A 6,655-nucleotide genomic window follows, 5' to 3' on the forward strand; every position below is an offset into this window, starting at 1 on the left:
AGTCTCCTAACTGTGTAAGAGCAGTGATAGATCAAACAAAAATGTCACTATGAGATAAGACAGAATCAACACATGGTAAACATCTTGTGATTTCTGTTTGGCTGCCTCAGGCTCTGCTTTCCCATGAGATGCTGCCTTTAGCAATGCACCTGTGTAGTCATGCTGTGTGACTGGCCTCAGGTTTTTCAAAACACTCGCCCTTTGCACTGGACTATGTGTGTGCAAAATTTGTGTGCTCACCCAGCAAACCCCAGAGCGTGGGTAGGGTGAAGGGAACAGTCATATGAGCAGAAGGCTCAAGGCCAGACACATGAGAGACATAGCAACTACACAGGAAGATGACAAGGGCTAGTGTTTTGTGCATGGCCTTGTTAAAGCATGATTTAGGACTGACCTAGTACAGTAAGAACATTTCCCTCCAGAAACTTTTCTGCCGCCCTCCTTGCTTCACTGCAGTCCTGAATCAAAACAGAGACTGTAGCCAAGAAATGAGAAGAAGAAGAATACTTTGAAGGGCAGCTGAGATGGAACTAGATAAGTTCTTCAAGTGTGGCGATATGTGAATGCCAGCATGGCATCATGGTTTGAGTGTTGGACTATAACTATGGAGACTAGGGTTCAATTCTCAGCTCAGCTGTGAAACCCACTGGGTGACCTTTGACAAGTCATGCTCTCAGCCTCAGGGGAAAGCAATGGCAACTCTCCTCTGAAGAAACGTGCCAAGAAACCTCCATGATAGGCCTTGGGGTCACCATAAGTTGAAAATGACTTGAAGACACACACACACATGCACATGTGTATCATGGAATACCAAAGTCAGAATAATCTGTGCCATTTTTATTCTGATTACTATGTATGATTCTGAAAACTGGAAGAGAAGAAAGCTGACGGGGAGAAGATCAACTCATTTGAAATGTGGTGCTGGTGGAAGCATGTATGAATACAATTGACTGCAAAAATTACAAATAAATGGATTCAAAAGCAAATCAAGCCTGAACTCTCTCTAGAATCCAGAATGACTAAATGGAGACTATAGGGCTTTAGATGTATAAGAAGACCATGTGACTTATTAAAAAAGACAATAATGCTTGGTCAAATGGAAGGCAATATTGGAGACTTGTGCCTTTAAATTGTTTCTGATTTATGACAAACCAAAGGTGAACTTATCCTGGTGTTTTCTTAGCATGATTTATTCAGAAGGGGGTTGTTGTTGCCATCCTCGGAGGTTGAGAGAATGTGACTTGCCCAAGGCAACTCAGTGGGTTTCCATAGCTGAGCCGGGATTCCAACCCTGGTCTCCAGAGTTTTAGTCCAAGGCTCAAACTACTACATAACAATGGTTCCACTGGAAGGCAATAGCAAAACAGAAAGACCACTTAGGCTTTATCTGCACTGCAGAATTAATGCAGTTTGACACAGCTTTAAATGCCATGGCTTAATACTATGGAATTCTGAGATTTGTAGTTTTGCGAAATATTTAGCCTTCTCTGTCAGAGAGCTCTGGTGCCACAACAATCTGCAAATCCCAGGAGTCCATAGGATGGAGCCATGACAGTTAAAGTGGTGTCACGTTGCATTAATTCTGTAGTGTGGCATCAACCCCTAGACTCAGTCAAGGAAGCCACAGCTGCCCTGCCTTTGCAAGACCTTAGCAGGCCTGTTAATATCAGTGTGTTATGGAGGTCTTTCAGTCATAGGGTCACTGTAAATAAATGCTGACATGATGGCAATTAACACTCCTTCCATGGAAGACAAGGCTATGAATGGCTACTAGTCATAATGGTTACATACCACCTCCAGTATCAGAGGAACTGTGCCTTTTAATACTTGCTGTTGGGGCAGATTCAGAGTGGTGGGATTGTTGCACCCATGTTTCACTTGTAGGGTCTTCCATAGGAAACAAGTTGATCCCTCTGGAAACAAAATACTGGAATAGGTAAGACTTTTGGTCTGATCCACCACTATTCTTCTGTACTTGGGGAGTGCCAAAAAATGTTGAGTGGGAAGTGAGATATGTTAACTGCATTTTCTTTGAGGTGGGAATCTGCTTATGCTCATTGTAACAATATTTGGGTTATCTCTGCCTTCCTCTACACACCTCCAGAGAGATAAGGCTAATGCTCCTGAAGGTTTTGTTGGCTCCGGTAGACATTTGTAGCTTAGTGTGTTTCGGTGATTTCATTGGAGTTTATCATACGGGAGGAATTTCTCTTAATTTTGAATGAAAAGAAAGTGGGGCCAGAACGCATTCACGTGAATTTGCTAGTTCAGCGAATTTATGTGAATTCGAATTGCATTCCAGCTGACTTCCCATTGCCCGAAAATAGCTTGCCATTGCCCGAAACTGTGTGTGATGACCTCTCACGCAATAACGTGAAACCCCATGATTGCGTTCAAACTGACTTCCCATTGCCTGAAATTGCGTGTTGTAGTCTATCACGCAATAACGTTAAACCCCATGATTGTATTCGGATTGCCATTGGATTATACTTCCAATTTCCCTTGTCTGATATTGTCCATTGTAAACTTCTCTGATGGTGCAACCCCCTGTCCTTTCGTTGTTTGCAATTCTGTAATCTGGATTGCCCATGTCAAAATGCAGAGCAGCTCTTGGTTCTGTTGTAAGGACATGGGTAGATGAATTACCCAAGGTGTGCCACTTGGGTAATTATACCTGCTAGCACAAGGTAAGGGTGGGCAACTTGTAATTCTCCAGAAGTTACTGGACTGCAATGCCCATGCGCCCCAGCTTGTTGTGCAAGCTGTGGGGCATGATGGAAACTATAGTTCAGTAAATATCTTCACAGGTAAAGTTGCCATTAGCTGCCCACCTTTCTCCTCAGGTAAACTGCTGTGAAAAGGTGAACTTGGAATTAATGAGATACAAGCAGTGTAGTCAACTCATTACTTTTCAGATTTTCAGTGAGGGCATAAGGATGCTACATTTCAAAGGCAACACTACAACTGGAAACAGAATTGCATTCCTGGTGTAACAAAAGTGGTTTCTAGCTACTTTTAAGAAGTACTTTTTAATGGCCTTCTAAGGCCTTTTAAGAGCTATTATGACAGTAGCTTCTCAGTCCTAACAGGTTTTTTTCTATATATTGTCAGTAAATTGGGAGGAAGGGAGTATATAAGAAAATAATATTAATACTATTATTAATAATATCATCTTTTTGGTAACTTTTGCTGCATATGTGTGTGTGTGCGCGCGCGCTTACACACACACACACACACACACACACAGCAGCAAACGTTACTAAAAAAAGAGCAGCAGCCAATGCAATAATGGCTTTTTCTAACATTGTAACAAATAAAAGCAACAGATTACACATGATAACACTATAAATAGCCACGGGGCATAAACATACAGTTATGGTTAATAGTAACATGACTGATTTGAGCATGCTTTTTCAAAAGAGCATTCTGCTAGCCATTCTGCGGCACGCCGACAATTCATGTAGTTGGAGCGGGATCCTGTTCTTGTGAATGGAGCAATGCTTACAGGAGGGAACCCCAAGGATTTCCCAGGAGGTGGACCTGTGATGTTATCCCTCAGGAGCAGTCTTCAGTCCCTTAATTCACTTCACTAATGCTCTTTGGTTCTCCTAACATCCCCGTTATTGTTACTATTGCTCTATCAATTATCTGATGAGTATATCTTGTACCTTTATTATAGTTCACTTGGCCCTAAGCCTTAAAGACTGTCATCTTTTTTGTCCCATTCTGGGTGTCATCCCACCCAGTGACACCACTCTCCAAGGCCAGCCACTCATCAAAATGTGGCCAATGCCTCAGAAGGCAGATGCTGAGACCTGGGGTTCACAGCATAGGCAGCCCTCAACCATGCCTTTTGAGTTTCCTGGCCATTCTTCATGCTTGGAGGCCAGACCTGCTTTGTACCCTCTAAACAAACCTGCTCCCTACAGGGACAGGGGAAGATAGTGTTATGTTACCACTGCTGAAGTAAGATTCAACTACCAGTCCAGTTTGCCTTTTGTCCTTTGCAGCAGGCAGCAAAATGTCTTGGCTATTCCTGCAACCTCCTCCTCCTTGTCTGGTTCAGCCACAGATTCTACCACTATCCATTCTGCATAAAGTTTACATAACTGCTAACTGTTCTGATTTGGCAGGACCGTCCTGATTAACCTTTGTTGCTTTTGTTGTTGTTGCATGCCTTCAAGTCATTTCTGACATATGGTGACCCTAAGGTGACCCTATCATAGGGTTTCCTTGGAAAGATTTGTTCAGAGGAGGTTTGCCATTGCCTTTCCTTGAGACTTGCCCAGTCACCCAGTGAGTTTCATAACAAGCAAGGCGTTGAACCTTGGTCTCCAGAATCAGACCCTTTCAGCTTTAAAAATGTCCCAGTTTCTCTCTCCTCTTCCCACTTTCCCTTTTGGTCCCATCTTACTTTGGTTGTTGCAAACTGAGTTCTAAGTGCAGTGGTAATTTTCACTCAACATTGCAGTGCAGAGAGGAGAGGAAAGGAGAGGAAAGGAGGAATCTTGCTCTTCTAGGTGGGCTGAGGCAAAAGTAAACTGCTGCAGCTCTCCTAACTTGTATGTGTTTCCTTATTAATAGCATTGCCATCTTGGCCACACTCTGTTGTTGTTTGGCCAAGCTTTCACCTGTGAAACATTTAGCATGCTTTCAAGCTCTGAGTTCTCACATTTATTACAGTGAATGCCCTCCAGCTACCAATAGTACTGATTCAGGGACATCACAAACCCACTTCATCCATGGCATAGTGAGATGGGGATGGGGCAGAAAAGTTTGCCAAATGGTAGTCCTTAGCCACGCTGAGGATGTATCGGCATGAGGATCTGTCCTGTTGCTGGAAGACAATTCCTTTCTTGGTAAATGTTTCACCAAATACATTTATTTCAACACGTTACCCATAGCAATAGCTTTCTGAATAACAATGGAAATACATTGCTGGATTTACTTTGCAAGAATAAATCCCAGCATATAGCAAAGGCTTGTTGATCTACCCCCAGTTTTGGAAGACAAATTTACTTTTTTTGCAGTCAAAATGTCTCATTCTTTCCAGAATGAAAGAAAAGTTGGCAAACGCCACAGTCTCCTCTCAGGTCTTCAGGGGACAAACTGGGAGATCTCAAGTTAAGTCTCTCCTTTGCTTTTGCTATGACTCACACACCTATTCAGGAATTATTCCCCACCGCAAGCAATGCAGACAGCACGACACAGATTTGTCAGTGCACTGGGCATATTGTTTCTTCAAAGTTCCACACGTGGGCCCAGAAAATCATGCCTTAGAGCGTGCCGATAGATCAGATTAGATTTTATCTTCTTGAGGGGACACGTCACTGAAGACCACGAGGCCGGAATGAGGTGCAGTGCTAAAGTGGGTATCGAAAAGAAACAGAAAAGCTCTGGGTGGGGATGAAATAAGCCACTGACTGGGCCTTGCAGGAGTGCCAAGATTTGGAAGAGAAGACGCATTATTGTGTTGCTTAGCAATAAATCTTCCCCGACATCTGTCTGCTCACTCACTCTCCCTCCTCCCAGCCTAGTTCAAACTGCAAGGCCTGGAGCCAGGCAAGAGGGAAAGAGTGTGGGCTGCTGTGAAGCCGCATGGCACGTGGAGTCACACATGCAGAGGCCCATGATGGGAAGCATGTGAGCGATGGCCTGATGGGCTGGCTGCAGTGGCCAATTCTGACAGATCTGTTCCACTCTGAGGCTGGGAAAAAGAGGGGAAAGAGAGGACATGAGAAAGGCTCTCACTGGGAGAAGGGAGAAAGAACTGGAAAGAGAACTAAGTCCCATTCCAAATGGCTGGAGACAAGGCCTCTGGGGCTTTAAAGGTTGCATGCAAGGAGAGAAGAAGAAATCAAGCAAAATCTCTACCTTTGTCTTTCATGGCACAGAGATGCTAGAAAGGACTTGGAAACTTTACTTTTTAAAGGCAGTCTGGAAGCCCCAATTGACCATGGGGATTCTGGGGTTTGTAGTCCTGCAAAGGAACTTTGCCACGCTCAGCCAAGAGAACTAGTAATTAAAGAAGTTTTACTGACTCATTTCTTGCAGCTTGGGTCTCACTAGCACTGCAGAAAGAATGCAGTTTGACATCACTTGAACTGCCATAGCTCAGTGCTGTGGAATTCTGGGATTTCTGGTTTTGCTCTGGTGCCACACTATACTACAAAATCCATAAGCTGGAACCATGGCAGTTAAAGTGGTGGCAAACTACATTATTTCTGCAGTACAGATCAGACTTTTGTGAAGCTGTTAGAAGCACAGAGCCACTCATCACTTAGCGCAAGCACCCGAAAATGCCTTTCAGGTAGTTTCCACCGGGGACACTTTTCTGCCTACTCCCTGCTCCTCCACCATTCTTTCCCTTGTGTTTATTTCATGTCAGGGCTTTTGTGCTTTTAAATGCCACATGACAGGAAGGCATTCAAGCAAGGCAGCTCTCCCCAGCCGTTTGCTTGTTCCACAAGTGTCCCAGGGTTGTCCTCAGGACTGTTTGGAGTGGGAAAGTTAATACCTTCCTACCAGGAATCTTGATCAGAATACAATGTGCCCTCCACATTGACTGGGGTTAGGGGCACAAAACCCCTGTGAAAATTGAAAACCCGCCAATAAAAACAAAACAAAACACTTTTTAAAAAGAATTTGAAAGAAC

Source organism: Sceloporus occidentalis, unplaced genomic scaffold (genome assembly GCF_023333645.1).
Source record: "Sceloporus occidentalis isolate IW3139 unplaced genomic scaffold, rSceOcc1.0.p SCAF_5, whole genome shotgun sequence".
In the NCBI taxonomy this organism is placed as follows: domain Eukaryota; kingdom Metazoa; phylum Chordata; class Lepidosauria; order Squamata; family Phrynosomatidae; genus Sceloporus; species Sceloporus occidentalis.